This window comes from Ambystoma mexicanum, chromosome 3q (genome assembly GCF_040938575.1).
Source record: "Ambystoma mexicanum isolate Mex_15411 chromosome 3q, UKY_AmexF1_1, whole genome shotgun sequence".
NCBI classification, from domain to species: Eukaryota; Metazoa; Chordata; class Amphibia; order Caudata; family Ambystomatidae; genus Ambystoma; species Ambystoma mexicanum.
Window position 1 is genome coordinate 1,019,020,946 of NC_090926.1, and position 20,173 is coordinate 1,019,041,118.

Sequence of the window (20,173 nt, forward strand, 5' to 3'; positions counted from 1 at the left end):
GTGTTTTAGGAGCAGCACCCAGGATCACATGTTGAGGCCCATCCCTTTCACCTCCATTTACATAATAATGCACACAAGCAGTATCTGGGAATACCAAAGAAATGCCTGATGCCCACCTTGATCTGGGGTCTGGCGACGGGGTACAGGACGAGGATGCCCGAGACGATCACCCCGGCTATGATGCCGTACTGCACCTCCCAGAAACAGAGGAGGAACGTGAAGCAAAGCGGAACCAGGTCCATTTCTTGGAGTGGAAGGAAAACAAGAAAATAACTATCAGTACCCCCATAGAGGTTCAAGTGATCCCCCTTTGGGTAGCCTGTGTCCCCCCGACCACCCCTAGAGCACACAAAAGAACAACATAAATGCAGGATACAAATAAACAACCACAAATCTAGTTGACAATTGGCAATTCAAACTCAGTGTTTAGCAAACTTCTCACAGTATATGTAGCTCTTTTAGTACCAGGTGTGCTAGAGCTTTAGTGTAACCATATTTTACCAGACAGATTCAATGCAGTGTTGTATAATCAACTTGCAGCTTGAACCCTGTCTGGGCCGGCTCAGTCTTTCCTAATTCCAAGGTCATACATTGAGATCAAATAAACTGGTTAATAGTAATATGCATTAATTACAGAAAAATGATACGAAATACTGCAGTAGCAAACATTATATAAAGAAAGGAGTTTCCACAATTTTTGCTAGTTTGCTATTCTGAAAATGATAAATCACTCCCTTTTCCAACGTCGTCTTCTATTCTTTGCACCTATTTATGGGCTAGCCCTCCCAGATTAGACTCATCACATCTCCAGCTATGCCCACTTCCACTCACTGCAATCCCAAGCCCCCCTCAACTTCATCTCCAACCACTGTGGCTCCCCCACAACTGCGGCCCCTAAACCTGCCTAACCTTAAGTGCTTTCCAACAGTGATGTGGTTAAGTGATGTGGTAAAGACCGCTCTAAAACTGCAGCACTTATCCATCAAGGGAGGCCCTGGGACATGCATGTGCATCTCTGCTCATCCTTCATGCATATCTCATTCATCAATAGAAGGTTCTGTGTACATACTGTACATTGTTTAACTATACAGTGCATGTATGTACCCTATGTCTGTACCAGCCCTATTCAATGTTTTCCATCAACATCCCTCATCCCCCCTCCACCACCTGCTTCATCCATTAATTAATTGCTCTGCTAATTTACAGCACCCACCACGGAAATGTTCCAACCACTGTAAGACACTAGGGGCCTCATCATGGCTTTGGCGGTATCCCAGCGGTAAATGCACCAGGATACCACCAACTCAAATAGCGTTACCACAACTCGGTTCAGCGATATTAGCGCTTGATCCAGAGTTGTGGTAAGGCCGTTACTCCCCATTTTTTGTAGAGTCCATAGGACTCTATGGGGCAGTAACAGCACTATTACCGCCGGCGTTATTAGCCCTGCAGTAATATCACTGCAAATGAGCAGATAGTGGAGATTTTTTACCTCCAGCAAAACGCTGGAGGGAAACCTCCCACTTTCCTACCAAACTCGGGATTGGGCAGAGCGGTAATGTGGTGGTAATAGCGTTATTGCTGCATTTCTGCCACTCCGCCCCACCCCTGATGAGGCTCTATGTTCCTTTTCAAATAATGAAATAAATGCAAGGCAGTTTTGGTGATCAGCGCTTTTTCATTCTCTTAAAAGTCCATGGTTCCTGTAGGATTGCTTCTATGCTAATAATACAAACGTAAGTGCATCATCAAAGGCTTTTAAAATAAATTTAAAAAAATGGAGGAGTTACTTTCCCTTTCTCCCGTTTCAAATCTTTTCATTAGGCTGACTCGCAATTAGAAGCCATTAACAAGAAAAGTTGGGTCCATAATGAAAACCTGCACTGATTAACCATAAGCTTTCATAGAATATAGGGGAACATGGAAATGCGGGTTGGAGAACTCGTTTCAGAAACGGGTACCAGCTATTCTAAAAGAACAAGTTACTTTCTTACCTGGTAACGTTCTTCCGATGGTTAAGTGATGTGGTAAAGACCGCTCTAAAACTGCAGCACTTATCCATCAAGGGAGGCCCTGGGACATGCATACGTCAGACGACGTATTCCATATCTATGACAGGTAATCACCACAGCTGTGTTGTTTGGGAACATTTTCGGCGTCTGCGTCCTGCGTCGATGAGGTCGATACGCTGTCCTCGAGGGCCTCCGTCGAGCCGACGTCACCGGATGTTCTAAGTAGGACGCAGGACGCCCGTAGCCTCAGTTGTAGTTTTTCCCCAGAAAGTGTGGCACTAATCTTCTGCCAGTATGACCACAGAAAGCCTTGCGGAAACGTAAGCTGCAATCGCATAAGAAATTCTGTAGGAGGGCAGGCTGGGAGGGTACGATATGGAATACGTCGTCGAAACATCCCATCGATAGAACATTACCAGGTAAGAAAGTAACTTGTTCTTCGAGGGGATTGGTTCCTCCGACGTATTCTATGACAGACTCCCAAAGCAGTATCAACGTATGGAGGAGGGAAAAGAATTTAGAATTTAGAAATTTAGAAAGCCCAATTAAATTGCAGAATAGAGGATCTGCCAAAGGCCAGATCCTGCCCATGGATGGAATCTAGGGAGTAGTGCTTTACAAAAGTATGGACCGAAGCCCATGTGGCTGCTTCACAAATGTTACGAATGGGAACACCCCTCTGCAGAGCAGTAGAGGCAGCCACGCTCCTTGTAGAATGGGCCCGTAAGCCTACCGGAGGGTCCTTACCCGCCAAGTGGTAACATTCAGAAATTGCCAATATAATCCATCTAGACAAAGTCTGCTTAGTAACAGCTTGTCCCAAACGCCTTCCAGCATATCCAATAAAGAGCTGATCATCCACTCTGACCCGGGACAGGCGTGAGATGTAGAAACGTATAGCTCTCCTAGGATCCAATCTGTGTAGCCTCTCCTCTTCCTTACCAGGATGTGGAGGAGGCTAGAACACCGGAAGAATGACCTTCTGGCTTAAATGAAATTCCGGCACAACTTTTGGGAGAAAAGAAGATGAACCCTAAGGACAACCCTGTCCTTATGAAACACTGTGAAGGGTGGCTTAACAGAAAGTGCCTGCAATTCACTCACTCTGCGAGCGGAAGTAACCGCAACTAAAAATACAGTTGTAAGGGTTAACAGTCTCAAAGGACAAGAATGCTCAAATGGAGCACCCATTAGGAATTTTAGAACCAGGTTCAAATCCCAACCGGGCACCTGGAAAGGTGACAGTGGAAACAGATTAATGAGCCCTTTCAGAAACTGAGAAATTAAAAGGAATTTTAAAATAAGAACACTCCTCAGACGAGCGCTTAACTATAGATAGCGCCGCCAGGTAACCTTTAATGGTACCCACTTGCAGGCCCTTGTGGGCTAACGAAAGCAAAAAAGACAGAACCACAGGAATGTCACATGAAAAAGGATCCACATTCTTAACCCTGCACCAGTCGCAGAACTTCCTCCAACGGCAACGGTACAGGGACTTCGTTGCAGGCCGCCTGGCCGAAAGCAACACCTCCATCCCGTCTTCAGGGAGGTCCCAATCCTTATACCCCAACCTTTCAGAATCCAAGCGTGAAGGTTGAGAGAACTGACCTCTGGATGGAGAACCTGACCCCCCCTCCCGTGAAAGCAGATCGTCTCAGTAGGGAAGACGGCGTGGAGGGCAGATGGACAAGTCGAGAAGGTCCGGATACCACGTTCTCCGGGCCCATGCTGGAGCAATGAGGATCATTCGGGAACCGAACCTCCGTAACCTCCGCAGCACTTGCGGAATGACGTGACTGGAGGAAGCGCGTACAGCAGTGGGAAGGACCACTCCACCACGAACACGTGCTTTAAGGCTCCTCTTGGTGGAAATTCCCACGAGCAGAACCTTTCGCACTTCCGGTTGACACTGGTGGCGAAGAGATCCACTTGTGGGGTCCCCCAAAGGGTGAAGATCTCCAGGAGAATCTCCTGAGCCAGCTCCCACTCGTGAGAGATCGTGCTCTGCCTGCTCAGAGCGTCCACCGTCTCGTTTTCGTCTCCGGCCAGATGAACTGCCGAGATCTAAATTTCCTGCTGGATGGCCCAGAACCAGAGTTGCATCGCCTCTCTGCACAGAGGAAGTGACCCTGCCCCCCTTTTTGTTGAGGTAGTGCATGGCCACTGTGTTTTCAGTCAGAATCAGGGCATTCTTCGCTCGCACAGTCGGCAGAAAAGCCTTCAGGGCAAGCCTGACGGCTCTCAGCTCCAACAGATTGATATGGAGTCTGGACTCCGACAGAGACCAACGACCGCTGACTGTCAACTCGTTGGCATGAGCTCCCCATCCCGTGAGGGATGCATCCGTCATGATCGTCACCTCCGGCCAGGGTAGCCAAAACAGAACCCCCTTCATCAGATTGCCTTCGACGGCCCACCACAGAAGGTCCAGTGCGACCGAGGGCTGCACCTGAACGGGATCCGACATCCTGCCGGAGGACTGTGACCACTGCCTCTTGAGAGCCCACTGCAGAGATCTCATCCGCAGCCGTGCCTCTGGCACCAGAAGAATGCAGAATGCCATGAGGCGGAGCAACCTCAAGAACTCGAACGCCGGGAGACTCTGGGCAAGTTAAAACTTGTGCACCATCTGCAGAATGTGATGAGCTCTCACCTGGGGAGGGAAATACTGCCTCAGGGATGTGTCGAGCACTGCTCCGATGTACTGGAGCCGCTGTGTTGGCGTCAAGTGGGACTTCTTTAAATTGAGGGAGAAGCCCAGCCTGCGAAGGGAGTGGCAGGTGACTGACAGATGATCCAGGACTTGCTCGGGAGAGCGCGCCCTGATCAACCAATTGTCCAGGTAGGGGTAGACGTGAATCCCCCCTTTCCTGAGATACGCTGCCACCACCACCATGAGCTTGTTGAAAACCCTCGGGGCGGAGGTCAATCCGAACGGCAGGACCCGAAACTGAAAGCACGAGTCGCCAACCGCGAACCTCAGGTACTTCTTGTGCTTGGGATGGATCGGCACATGAAAATAAGCATCCTTGAGGTTGAGAGACACCAGCCAGTCCTGAAGTTGAAGGGGATGGAGGACATGAGAAAGAGTCACCATCTTGAACTTGTCCTTCCTGATGAGCTTGTTCAAACCACACAAGTCCATGATGGGTCTCAATCCCCCGTCTTTCTTCGCAATCAAAAAACATGGGGAATACCATCCCTTGTTCCTCTCCTGTAGAGGCACAAGTTCTATGGTGCCTTTCTCCAGCAGGGATTCGATTTCCTGCGCACGGAGCAGATCCGGACTCTTCAAAGAGAGATTCCCTGGTGGATTGTCGTGAGGCCTCTGCCGAAAAGGAAGACAGCAGCCGTGGGTTATGATCTCCAGATCCCACTTATCTGAAGTAATGGCATGCCATACTACAGGATGCTGCGTCAGCCTTCCCCCCAACCAGCGAACCATGGGACATGGCCTCATGACTGAGCTGAAGCGGCTGCAGCAGTGCCTGAGGGCAAAGAGGCAACTGATCGAGTGGCCTTGGCACCTCAAGTACCCCGTTCTCCACCTCTGGTACTCCTACGTTGGCCTCTTTGACTTGCAACTCCCCTCGATTTACCAAAGGTCGAGTAATATCGAAAGGAATCTCTCCTCCATTGCTGTCCCCTAGGACGAAAAGGCAGAGGTTGGCGATCTGCAGCATTCAATGACTTTGCTGCAGCCTTCGAGGTCTGCAACCTCTCAAGACTCTCGTCAGCCTTGCTGCCAAAAAAATGGTCACCATCAAAGGGCATGTTGAGAAGTCGGGCTTGTACATCCGGAGCAAACCCCGACTTCCGCAACCACTCAAATCGTGCATTACGGTGCTCGCCGCCATGGACCGGCTGACACAGTCTGCCACGTCCAGACCCGACTGAACAGATTCACACATGGCATCCTTGCCACCCTGTACAAGAGCAAGAAAGCCATCCAGTTCCTCCCCTTCGGGAATATGTTCAGCTGCCAACGAAACAATTCCACAGAGTGTGAGTGAAACGTGCTAAGGCACATACAGAGTTGACTGCTTTCAAAGCCATACCCCCTGAAGAAAACAATTTCTTCACCCAACCGTCAAAACGCTTGTCGTCCCTATCAGGAGGGATAGTAGGGTACGGCGCCTGTTTAGCCGGGGCCGCAGCCGCCTGCACCACCAAACTCTCCAGAGTAGGGTGCACGAACAAGTAGCTGGGTTCGCCACTGGCTGGGCGGTATTTATCTGGCAACGACTTACCCACTGCCGGGAGACTCTCCGGAGCAGTCCAAGCAGCCGCCACCCTTCTTTGAAAGGCCATATTGAATGGCAGAACTGGGTCAGTTGGTGGACCTTGGTCCAGGATATCTGTCAGGTCATCCTGCAGAAAATCCACTGGTGGCGCAGACCACCCCAAGTACTCTGACACCCTTGACATGAGCCGCCGGTACGAAGACTCGGTGTGAGTGCCAGGCTCAGTCCTACCAAACTCCACCTCCGGAGAGGTGTCCAGACCACTGGCGTCTGGTCATCCAACTGGCTATGACCAGACAATAGTTCGTCTGGAACCTCATCAGGAAACAAAACTTCATCAGACCCCTCCTCCACCTCAGAAATATAAAGGACAAACACATTTCTGGACTTGGCCAAGGCCTTCTTCGGGGTTCCCACCGGTATCCGGGGTACCTCCGACAAAGCATCCTTGAAAGGCGTCGACTGAATCAGCGTCGATGTTGAGTGTGGCGCTGATGGCTCTGACACAGGCCTCGAGGGCGGAGCCCCGAGCGTGTCTTTCGATGACCTTGGCGTCAATGGCATCGATGTCTTCCTCGGAGGCGGAGCCTCGAGGGAACCCTTCGACAGACATGGCTCCGACGGTCTCGAGGGCGTCGAGGACCAGGACCTGGAGCGGGCATGGCTAGATCGATCCACTTTGTCCGATCGGGACCTCGAAGGCTCCCGATGATTGTGCCGACCACCCAAGCCTGAAGGCGTGCGAACGGTGGCCCTAGCACAGTCTCGACCGGCTTCTTTCGAATACGCGGACGGACCGGAGCCCAGCGATTCAAAAATCGCCATCATTTCCTTACGAAATGCATCCCATTCTGCAGGAGAAGAATGCTTGTTGGGACAAGCAACCCGCCGACTGGCGGAGTCCTCAGACGAGGAAGGCGACCGGTGACGGCGCTTCCGCGAGTGCCTCGAGGAGGCAGAGGAATGGCGGGAACCACTCCAGGACCGAGACCCCTGGACCTACGCCGACAATGCGGAGAGTCGCCTCTCGAATCGTCGGTCGAAAGCCCAGCGTATTTCGACTTTCTGGGCTTTTTGGAAACCCTGCCGACAGAAAGCGTCTTCTTCCGCTCCCAGAAGACCTTCGACGTGAGCGACTGGCATTCGTCACAGTCATCCGTAGTACCGTGGTCCTCACCGAGGCACCAGAGGCAGGCGTTAAGCGGGTCCGTAAGCGACATCTTCGAACCGCAGTCCCGACACTTCTTGAAACTCCGACTGCGGGGTGGAAGAAGACGAAGACATGATAATAACTTCACAAAACCAAGTTCGAAGAACCGATAGAAACTCGGAAGAACCGAGGCACGCCGCGATCTCCGAATCGAACACGTTCACGGAAAAAACGGAACTGAGGCTACGGGCGTCGTGCGTCCTACTTATAACGTCCGGTGACATCGGCCCGACGGAGGCCCTCGAGGACAGCGTATCAATGTCATTGACGCAGGAGCCGAAAATGTTCCGAAGCAGCACAGCTGTGGTGATTGCCTGTCATAGATATGGAATATGTAGGAGGAACCAATCCCCTCGAAGAACAGATACAGCCGTTAGCAGCGAATTTCAGAAAGTACATGAAGGTCTTTCAGTTGCCATCACCCCAACTCTTTCCGCACCCTGTACAGGAACACCTCAAAATCTGTAAATATCCTTCTCCTCTTTTGAAACACCACTTACAATTTGGCTGGATACCATTGAGAAGTGGGAACCAAAACGCCAGCTAAGGTTTTCTGGACCAGCACCAGTTAATGTCTCCTGGACATCGTGTTCACACTTACTTCTGAGAAGATACACATTCTGCTCTCCTCTAACTCCAAGGGCTTTGCACTTGCAACTCTGCTGCTGCCTGCATCGTTAAGCAGCAAAATCACTGCCTCCTAATTCAGGGCTCTCTCACAATAAGATACTCGTGTCAGAAGTGTTGAGGCTTGTTTGTGGAGTGGGGTTTCATCAATGCTAGCTTCCAAGGTTTTAGACATCAGGATTTGAAGGTCCATATTGAGGGCAGTCCCTAGAACTCCCAAAACCTTAACATTTGCTGAGCCTTGTCTTTCTTCAGAAGAGTCCAACCTGGACTGAAAGAGATAGAGTGTGCAATAAATTCTTTGATCTTCTCTGTGGCTTTCAGGATAACCTCAACCCAAATCATCTTGCCCCCTAAAGCTGTAAATCAGGTATCAAGTTGGTGACCGGCACACATCTGTGGCCCACTGTCTCACTTCCTTGCAATCTAAACAAGCCTCAATGGAAGCAAGGGACCTCTCCACTGCATCCACCTTCCATTAGCACCCAGGGTGGGAGAGCCAGCCATTCAGGAGGCACGGAATGACACTTCTTGCATTAGCCCGTGTTCCAAGCCGCCTGATGGCTCATTACCCGCCCGCTTTCTTCCCTCCACCAACCCTGCTTTTATTTGATCTCCCTCCCCCAATCCCACTTAACCGATTGCTGCAGCAGCGGGACCCACCACCGCAGCTCCTGCAGCTCCTGTCCCCGCTCTGTTTGGCCACCATTGCAAAACGGAAGAGCGGCTCCATGCAGAGGCATCCATCACGGAGAGAAAATACTTTCCCTTTTTTTTAAAAAAAAACTCAGTAGTATCCGTGTAGCAAACTACATGAGTGCTAGGTGACTTTTTTCAGCCCTGCACAAACTACAATTGAGTGCCGAGGGTGGCGGGGAAACCTAGGCATACGAAGATATTACAAAGGGCTTTCACAATTTTTTGGCAAGCCCTTAGGGCTGCATTGAGGTGATATGCCCCTCAGTGGCAGGCCAACCCTGTAGGTAATGACCCGACCCGCAACCCTTGTTAACTTGGAACCCGGCCCATTACCTACAGGGTCGGCCGGCCAGTCTGTGCAGGGCTGAACAAAGTCACTGCTTTTATCATCTTGTGTTTCTATGACACCACCCCTACTAGGCCACATAAAGGTACATCACCAGCAAGAAAAGATAATAAACCCCAGCTGTGCCTCCAGCCCTCCAGCTTCCAGGGGATATCACCAACTACTGATCCAAAATCTATCCAGCTGGATAATACAACTCCTCACACCCTCGACCTCATGTAACCCGCCTTGTGATCACTCCACCCCCCGATCTGCTCCTGAGGAACAGAGCAATCTATAACTGCAGCCATATTTGGAGCCACCACCAACGACGGCTCCACTTTGTATCTTATTTTGTTGAAACTTGTAGAGTTAAATACATTGTTTTGCACCTGTTGTATATGGCTTTATGCTTTTTGTTTCATTATATTTGCTTTTAAGAATTGTCATTATTTTGAATTGGGGATATGGAAGGCAGATCTAGTGTCTTTGAAGTATGCAGAAGATGGCGGGCGCAGCAAGGACACAGGGAATGCCGGATGCATCTTCCAGCAGGGTGGTAAGGTAATGCTTGGGAGAATTCTCAGAAATGTGCTAATTCCCTCCACCTTAGAGAGCCCCAGCAACTTTGCTGGATTTTCAGGACTTGATTTTTTTTAACCTGGAGAGAGTGAGACCCTTTTTCCCCACTCTCTCATGTATTTTGAACTCTGTGTTTTTCTGCCAGCAGTATTAAATGTTGATCCTGCATGTTGCTTCTTATCTAATGTACATATGCCTTGTAGGTGAACATTGCTATCCGTAGATCATGACTTACCAAAAGCTGCATCACTCAAACTGTACAAAGCCTTGTGCCTCCATCAGGCACCGATGAAGGAGCCCACATCATTGGAAACACCTTGGAATGAAAAGCATAGGCAAGGAATCAGGGAGAAGCCTCTGAATTGCAGAGATGCACATTTTGCCCAGGTCTATTGCTGCATTGCAAAGCAGCACCAGTACTGCTCCACTAGCCTATCCAGCTGTGGATGAAAAGTAGGAGACTTACAGGCCCGCACTGCTACTCTAGTCAACGAATTACAAATGTTGGAAATGAATTAGGGATCTCAGTCAGATACAATGATTGACAGCAAGCTGTGCAACCATACAACTTCTCCCAGGAACTGTTCTGCCAATTCTGGTGCCTTTGGCAGACACTTTAACAGAACAAAGTAGGCCATTTTAGACCAGTAGTTTGCAACCACCCAGATTATGGTCATGCCATTATGTGGAGGCAAATCTTCAATAAAGTCCATGAAGAGGTTACACCATGGTGCCACTGGTGAAGCAGAGGTTTAGGACGCAAAGGTTGCCACCATCTTCCTCCACCTGGGCCACTAAAACGGACGTACCAGCTCTGCAGTATTTCTGATGTGGAATCATGGCACCATCTTTTATAGTGATATACTAGTGATAAAGATCCTTCCATCTTGATATAAGAAGATATTCAATATCGAGTGACTCAGGCTCCACGTTAATCCATACCCCTGAATCCATGGACTTCTGTGCCTGGAGTATTGCTATCACAGAGTCCCCTTGTCCCTATCGTCCGGATGGAACTGTCGGTTCCACCCCTATTGACAGATCTTGGAGATCCTCTGAAGGTCTGAAGAGGGTCTCCACCTTCCCATGACGATAACCCAGAGGAAACTGGAACCAGGAGTAAAAAACCCATGCCTCTTGCCAACCAATGATTAGCACACTTCATAGTGCTGGGAAACCAATCTCTTGTGATCGGTTGGTTCATGCTCTCACTACATGCCATGCTCCCGTCTGGTAATGACCCCATTGAATAAAGGCTTCCTGGATAACCAACCACTCCCTTTAATAGATGCTATTATTGTGGAGATTGGCAGGAATGCGACGGGAAGGAGGCACCCAGTCTCTGCATCCTTGTGTAACAGGATGGGTCCAACAGCTAGCCCTGATGCATCAGTTTCCACAATAAAAGGCAGAGACTCATTTGGGTTTTGAAATACGGGATTGGAGGTAAAACATTGTTTCAGTATCTGGAAGGGATATTTCTGTTATGGAGACAAAACGAAAGGGACTTTGTTGTTGGTCAAGTACACCAAATGTGTAGTGAGGTTTGCAACATCTTTGATAAGGCATCTATAAAAATGAGCAAAGTTAGGACATTTTGCACAGCCTTCACAGACTACGTTATCTTTCATTGTAGGACTGCCTCGATCGTTGAAGGGTCCATTCAAACCCCCTGAGTGGAGAGTGTAAACCCAAGGAAGGAGAAAGGTCTGTTCAAAGCACATTTTTCAGGTTTTGCATAAATCAGTGTTTGATTAGCCTTTACAACACCTGACGTACTTGCAGCGTATGTTCTTGAAGATTACTTTAAAATATTAAGATGTTTTCCAGGTAAACCACAATAAAGGATTCCAACAAATCTCTAAAGACTTGGTTAATCAGGTGCTGGGGCATTGAAGAGACCCAATGACATGACCTGATATTGTAAGTGGCCAAAACATGTGTTATATTCCGTCTTCCACTTGTTTCCTTGCCAAATCCGGACGAGATTTGTGGGCATGCCACAGGTCGATTTTCCTAAAGAAATGAGCCTGGCGAATCTGGTCAATGAGAACCGATATTAACGTGAACGAGTACCTATTTTGAATAGTGATATTGTTCAATATGTGGTAGTTATGTAAAATCTTAACAACTCATGGATCCTGGATAGAAAAAAAAGGTGCCTCAGCAGGCTAGGTGTGGTGCCCAATAAAACCCTTCATAATGTTTTTCTGAAGGTAGCTTCTTAGCTCGGTATAAATGCGGCCATGTGGGAATATGTTAATTAGTAATCAAATCAGTGGCACAACCGTATGGTTGATGCATAGGCAATGCCTCAATTGTCTTTTCACAAAACACATCGGCCCTCATTACGACCCTGGCGGTAAGTATGCGACATTACCGCCATGGCGTAATCATCGTTTACGCCATGTACCAATGGCGTAAAGAGCACCATATTCCGACCCATCGCGCACGAGCATTACGCCATGGCGGTAATGTAAACTACGCCAAGGTGTAAACAGGCCTTACCGGCATCGAACGCCACGCAGGGTGACCTACCGCCACCCATCATTGTCGACTTAATCAGCGGGCCCCGTAATCAGCGGGCCCCGCAATCAGCGGGCCCCGTAATTAGCGGGCACCGTAAATAAGCGGAACCGGAAGTAGCGTCATCGCGGCGGAATGGGAAAGAGCACAGCGGCCATCTTTAAAAACACAATCCATTGCCATCCTACCCAACCACACTACAATCGACCCTGAAACCCTGTGAATCCCATTACCCACCCATTTCCTCACCGAACCATGCCAAAAGTTGTTAAAAAAGCCTGCGACAGGCAGCGGCAGGACCGCTTCAGTCGCGAAGAACTGACTATGCTTGCAGAAACGCTGCAGGAAAAGGCAGACGTCGTCTTCTCATCAGAGATGACGAGACCAGCCATAGCCCGGAAAAAAGCAGTATGGGAACTCGTGGCACAACGCGTTAGTGCCGTAGGTACCACCCCACGCACCGCCAGACAGTGCCGCAAAAGGTGGGATGACCTCCGGCTCCGAGTAACCGAGTAAGGGGCATACTGTCAGCAAGCCGAAACCTGGGACTGGCAACTGGCGGTGGAGCAGACTCCCCACTGAAGATGCAGCCATGGGAGGAGACATGTGCCTCATTGATCAGCATGGAGTGCATTGAGGGTGTCGGCGGCATGGAGAGAGGAGCCTCGACATCAGGAGACACAGGTAGGTGCCACCAATTCAGCCTTGCAAAACACCCTGAATCACACTTACATGTGAATCACAATGTCGCCCCACATGGCAAACGCAACACATCAGCAGAAGACCCACACCCTGCACACATGCAGCATGTACACTCTACAGCAGGCACGCACATTCCTGCATGCTTAACCCACCCAAAAGGGAGACAACCTGTATGTCACGGCCTACAAAGTCCACCATCTATCCATCTAAACCATGGCACTCATCACAATGCCTGCTCAATGTCCGCTGAACCATCAATAACTCTTTCCCTCCTCTGCTCCACCACAGGCTCACACTCGGACACCGGCAGGGACGAGAGTGGCACCACCCCATCCAAGAAGCCCAGGACCGAGGGAAGAGGCCACCAACCATCCACCTCTGCTGGACCCATGGCCAACCCACAGCAGGCCAGAGTTCCTGTTGCCAAACAGCCCAGTGCAGCAATTCCCCCCGAGGAAAGGGACATGATGGCACCCAAGGCAGACACACTACCACTGCTGCCCACTGATGGGATTGTGTCTGCGGGGAGCAGCACAGTCGGGGAGACTGCAGCCATCGCAGCCTGTTCTGACAGCGATGTGGCAAATGTGGATGATGACATGGAATGTCCCCCCAACACCCAACTTACCTCCCCACATCTGTCCCCATGTAACCTGCATGGACAGGACACACAGGGGCAATCCCCAGGAAATTCATGGCCAGCCACTCCAAGCCCAGTGGGAGTAGGGGAAGAGGGGAGTAGTCCTATTGGGCCTGCAATTGCAACCCCCATTGTGCCTGATTTCAGCCTGGTGCTGGACCAAATATCAGCGAGGCAAGAACAACTTGGGTCACTCCTAACGCAGCATGTTGCTGATTGTGGAGGTGCCAGTTCAGGCATGGAGAGGTGTGCCGAGAGCATCAAGGCAGCCATCCAATCAGCAAGCACGAACATATGCACAGAACTGGCCGCAGTGCGGAATATGATTAGTGAACTGATACGGACAATCATGGACACACGGCGTACCGAGCAGGCCGGTACCTCCTCAGCTGCAAGTTCGGCCCCATCCAGCCCCGTCCGCAGGTCAGCCGGGACCCGGAGGAGTACAGGCAGGGGGGCCCCAGGTTCCGGGACAGGAGGCTGGCAATAGTGCCCGCCCAGTGGACCACTGAAACATTACCCACTTCACCACGGGCACTGGCACTCCTTTGCAGGGATTTCTGGGGGGAGGGGGAGGGGGATTGGGTGTGTTGGGGTGTTCAGGGGGGAAGGGGGATTGGGTGTGTTGGGGTGTTCAGGGAGGAGGGGGGATTGGGTGTGTTGGGGTGTTCAGGGGGAGGGGGGATTGGGTGTGTTGGGGTGTTCAGGGGGGAGGGGGGATTGGGTGTGTCATAACTTTTCAGGAGCACAATACACTTTTTCTTTTATCACAAACCAAATGTGTGGACATTGCTCATTGTGTATGTGTGCTTTATTGTTGTACAGTCTACAGTGTGCATATACCAGACACACACAGTGCCCCAAGTACCGTCCACATGTTACACGCACACGCTGTGTGTGCTAGAAGCATTGGTCAATGAGATTCTAACACATTTCACGCCCCTCCTGTGCATCGCTGCCTCCTTGAGGTGCTGCCCCATCCCCACCCTCATCATCCTCATCATCAGGTGGTTGCAGTTCTGCGTCAGGGGGCAGAGGCACGTTACGTCTGACGCACATATTGTGTAGCATGACACATGCCATGACGATCTTCGCAACCTTCTCATGGCGGTACAGGAGTGCCCCGCCAGACCTGCTGAGGCAGCGGAAACGTGCCTTCAGTAGGCCAAAGGCCTGCTCTATCACCACACGGGTACGTGCATGGGCACGGTTGAAGTCCTCCTCATGCTGGTTCTGTGGTTTCCGGACTGGTGTAAGGAGCCACCTCTTCAGGGGATAGCCTGCATCACCTGTAAATGGGCAACAATGTGTGTGTCAGGAATGAGATTGCTTTCTGAACATGACGCGCCACCATGCCTTGCATTCAACTGTTACTTTGCACCAAATTTAGTTGTGCTAATGGATTCACACTATGCAACCGGTATATGTTCATGGCTCTCATTTACTGTTTTGCATGCCAAGACACAATGCGGGGGGACAATTGCCTTGTGAGTGCCCATCCACTGTGTCCGTTCAGGCCGTTATTTTATGTGACCTGGCACGTGTCCTGTGAGGTCAAAGCTCACATGATTGCAACATTGCTGTCTGGCTCATTATGACCCCAGGGAACAATACTGGTGTCAATGGGGACAGTTTGTGGGTCTTGCTGTCTGTGTAGTGGTGCATTGATGTTCCTGTCCGACATGTGCCTCCTTTGTGCGCAGTTATGGGGGACAGCCCTTTCAGTTGATGGTGTTTGGTGACGTGCATGTAGGTGCGTTCTTTTGGAGTCAATGTGGTCACATTTCGTACAATGCACTTGCAGATGGTTGTGTCATGGTTGGGGTACACTTTCATTCACATATTAGGGCTGATTAGATCAGGCATCATGTATACAGTTGTCAGATGACGTGAGTGCTGCCTCAGGGTATGATCTGGCTACTGCTAGTCGCAGCCATGTGACGTATGCATCACCCCCCCCCTTTCTGCTAGGTGAAATATGCATTGGTACGTCGATCACCTACACACTTCGCATTTCCATGCTCATGACATTAGACTCACCGAGTAGGCAGGATCTTGGGCCTGCATGTCGCTCCATGTAGCGTGGTATTGTGGAGTTCTGAAGGACCATTGAATCATGGGTTGATCCGGGAAATCGGGCACAACAATGTGTGAAGATCCTGTTGGAGTCGCAGACCATTTGACGTTGATTGAGTGAAATAGTTTACGGTTGCGGTATGGTACCTCCATGGCATGTGGGACCACCAATTCAACATGGGTGCAGTCGATGGCACCAATGCAACCAGGTATGCCAGCTAGTGCATGGAAACCCACTTTGGTGTTGGCAATCTCCTGGGCAGACCGTGGCAATGAGATGTGGTCGCCTGTGTGCTTGAGGAGGGCATCGAGCATTTGGATCAGTGTACGTGAGAATAATGGTTGGGATAGGCCATGCAAGTGGCCCACTGTGTGCTGGTAGGTGCCTGTGGCCAGGAAGTGGAGCACGGACACTACCTTCAGGAGGGGCGGGATGGCGGTGGGTGTTTCTATCATGCTGACAATGTCGTTGTGTATCATGTGCACAATGTTGGTGATGGTGTCCCGGTCCAGTCGGTACAGGGTGTGGATCTGCTCTGCGGTGAGGTTGAATGGACTGGCTCTGATGCGTGGGATTGGGGGCTGCCTGCGTGGTGCCACTGGCTGTGCTGGTGGGGCTTGCTGGCCCTGCCTTGCCCTCCTTCTCCTCCTGCGTCTCCTCTGTGCAGCCTGTTGTTGTTGTTGTTGTTGTTGTTGTTGTTGTTGTTGTTGTTGTAGCACTCGCATTGCTATCAGGTCCTCCAGCCCCAACATTGCTAGTCCTATTGGTATCATTGTGGAGTGTGACTGGGGCTGGTAGGGGTGGGGTGTGCTCTTTTTGCACTGGGAGAGTCTGTATTGCCTCCACCTGTGCTGATTCTGTGCACCTGTGGCAGCTGGGAACACTGCACATGGCCATTTACGGTTGGTACGCGATGGCGGAATTAGCGCCATGGCGGTAAGGTACTTAAGGCGTTAGGGGCATGTCCGCTTGGTTTGTGATCTGCGTAGCTTTGCACCATGCCGGTATTTACGGCATGGTGGGTCGCACGCGCGCGACCTTGGTGCTGTTTGCGGCACCGTAAACTACGATGTCGCTAATTGCACTTTCGCGGGTCATAATCGGACCTAGCGGAAAACGATGCCGGTATTCATTTACCGGCATCGTTTTCTGCTTACCGCCTGGGTCGTAATGAGGACCATCTTCATATAGCAAATGCAGAATGCAGAATGGTAACTTGTTTTGTGCTCATCAAATTCTTCCCGATTGTAGAAACTAGACTGCCGACTCAACATGCAATGTTGGGCACAGATTTCGGAGAAGTTAAGAAATTCCTTTTTTCCAATCATTGCATGGATTGTACTTACAAAGCCAGTGTGTTCCCAGAACAAATAGGAACGTTGGGGGAATTGATGGGTTTTTATTGGAGCTTTTCAAATTGCCCTACTGTGCAAACCTTGGGAAGCTCTACTGTCTGCATAGTCATATACCCTGATATAAGCGCACTACCATCTACGTTGCTAATGGTTTCCGCCATTGATTTGGCTACCTGCTGGACTGCATACGTTCTCGCTAACTGGGTATCCATAAACACGCTGGAAGCTCCCTAGTCCAGCAATGCTAGTGGGGGAATCTTTTGGTGTACTTGCAAGAAGGTTACTTCTAAAAGGAAGTGGGAATGATGGTCGATGGACAACATATCACTGTGTCTCGACCTACACGCTGCGCTCTCTGATGGAATGTATCCCTGCAATTGCGGGCAGTTTTGAACATCATGTTGTGCCATCAGGCAATACATGCACAGTTTTCCCTCCTCGTCTGTCGCTCTGAAGGCGTGAATGGATCATGAAGTGCCCCCATCTGCCGAGCTTCTTCAGAAGTTGTAAGGAGAGTGGGCATTTGTGGGATGGGCAGTTCCCGCAAGGTCATAATCTTCTTTTCCACTCTCCCTTTTTGCCTCTAAGCTGTTGCTCAATCTGTAATACAACTTCAAGTAAAGTTACCTGGTGTGACAGAGAGGAGAACCATAAGGGGCGTTACATCTTTAATGTCACCACAAACACCTTCATAAAATATAGCTGCTATGATTTCATCTGCCCAATTAACAACCAAAACCAACTGCTGAAAAAGTGCAATATAGCGGATCAGTTCCCGAGTACTTTGCGTTAATTCCATTCTGCTTGAGCTGATTCTTTAATTTATCTTCTTTCAAAAATCTATTTAAACAGTGCTAAAAAAGGTGTCATAATCCCGTAATTACCAGAACAGGTAATGCCCTGTGGCTTGCCTAGGGCCTTAACGTAAACCCTGAGCATTACCAGGCCCAGAAATGCCACCCCCTAGAGCAGTGTATTGCTATTAGCATCCCAGCATGTTTTTCACGATGCTAATAGCCTGGGGTGTTGCTAGGTCTGGAATAGGTCCGGGGCTCCGCTAATGTTGAGACTGTCGTGACTTGGGGCTAGCTAGCCTTTTGGTTTTACCTCCTGGGCTTCTATCTGGGGCTACAACCAAAATACTCTGGGCTATAACCCCCTCAGTCCTCCCTCCCCCCAGCAACGCCTATGCTAATAGTATATTTGAGTTGAGAGACAGATGACTTCTCTGTAACGTTCCGAATGAGATGGTTTCCATTCTGGAGGACGTTCTACATCCCTTGCCCAGTTTGGGTGGTGTCTGCGATGGAGATTTAAATTTTGTAGATAAGGAAACTAGGCTCTTAGCTTTGTGTGAGATGTCATAAATCTCACACATCCCATACCAACTGTTAATTAAGGACACTTTGAGAGTCGAGGCCAGACAGTGTAAAATTAGAGAGAAGGTAGGACCTTAAATTGCTTCAAAGGGTAGACAAGTTGACAGCGTAGATGAGCAAAGCAGTTTGTTTGCAGTCATGCTCTATATGTCCCCCACCCCCTGCCTTATGACAGACACACCAATGCATTTTCCCATATACCTACTCTTGACCCTCCAGAGAGTCCTGAATATGGAGATGTCAAACATGGGAGCCACAGCACAGACAATGACTGCGGCAAGAGCGGCTTTTGGAATGTAGTAAAAGAGCGGAGTCAAGTATGCCAGCGAGAGAAGGACAAGGGCACCTGGAGAAGGGAAAAGACAACACAATGGGTCATGGCACATCAACAGGCATTCATGGCTAATACCAACAAGGCAGAGAAACATTTTAACAGAACAAGTCTAAAACACTGTGTAGATTATGCAGTGGATAACAGATTAAACCAACCCTATTTCACAAGCAGATCCATTGAGGGAGAGCTTGTGGCCTTTGCCCAGTGAAATCAACCCACATACCACTTCAATTTGCTCAGATCTCGCTTTCTGCAGAAAGATTAGGTTGAAGACTGAGAAAAAAAGCCCTGAGGAGCAAGGGCGAGGAGAATCTGTTTGGCTGTGGCGAGTGAGTAAGGACTGGACTTTCTCCCTCCAAACTACTCCATTCTCTGAGTTTTCCAGTTTCTAGTCTGTGGCACCTGGAGGTGCGTGTGCCTTTAACTCTATCAGAGGGTCAGCCCACATAAGGCCGCCTCCCACGCCCTTGCGGCGTAAGCCCTGAGGAGCACGGGCGAGGAGAATCTGTTTGGCTGTGGCGAGTGAGTAAGGACTGGACTTTCTCCCTCCAAACTACTCCATTCTCTGAGTTTTCCAGTCTCCAGTCTGTGGCACCGGGAGGTGCGTGTGCCTTTAACTCTATCAGTGGGTCAGCCCACATAAGGGCGCCTCCCACACCCTTGCGGCGTAAGCCCTGAAGAGCGAAGGCGAGGAAAATCTGTTTGGCTGTGGCGAGTGAGTAAGGACTGGACTTTCTCCCTCCAAACTACTCCATTCTCTGAATTTTCCAGTCTCCAGTCTGTGGCACCTGGAGGTGCATGTGCCTTTAACTCTATCAGTGGGTCAGCCCACATAAGGCCGCCTCCCACGCCCTTGCGGCGTAAGCCCTGAGGAGCAAGGGCGAGGAGAATCTGTTTGGCTGTGGCAAGTGAGTAAGGACTGGACTTTCTCCCTCCAAACTACTCCTTTCTTTGAGTTTTCCAGTCTACAGTCTGTGGCACCTGGAGGTGCCTGGAGGTGCGTGTGCCTTTAACTCTATCAGTGGGTCAGCCCAAATAAGGCCGCCTCCCACGCCCTTGCGGTGTAAGCCCTGAGGAGCAAGGGCAAAGAGAATCTGTTTGGCTGTGGCGAGTGAGTAAGGACTGGACTTTCTCCCTCCAAACTACTCCATTCTCTGAGTTTTCCAGTCTCCAGTCTGTGGCACCTGGAGGTGCCTGGAGGTGCGTGTGCCTTTAACTCTATCAGTGGGTCAGCCCACATAAGGCCGCCTCCCACACCCTTGCGGCGTAAGCTCTGAGGAGCAAGGGTGAGGAGAATCTGTTTGGCTGTATGGCGAGTGGCGCGGGGTGCCATCCCACTGTGAGCCAAGAAGGATGGATCCAGCCATTCCATCTTCCAGGACTAGAGCTCAACAAAAAGCATGGCCACCCAAGATGAGTATCCTGTTAAGCGGGCACGACAACAGGTGAGCCAGTACTTCT

General features: G+C 50.2%; 1 long non-coding RNA gene across 1 annotated transcript in view; it reads right to left on the minus strand.

Moving 5' to 3' along the window:
• Nucleotides 1–18,676, minus strand: part of LOC138581947 (uncharacterized) — a 32,826-nt gene extending 14,150 nt beyond the window's left edge. The window contains exons 1-2 of the long non-coding RNA XR_011304897.1: nt 18,584–18,676; nt 117–244 (exon numbers count right to left, since the gene is read on the minus strand). This is a non-coding gene — a long non-coding RNA (uncharacterized lncRNA). The remainder of the gene's footprint in view (nt 1–116; nt 245–18,583) is intronic.
• Nucleotides 18,677–20,173: the final 1,497 nt, after the last annotated feature.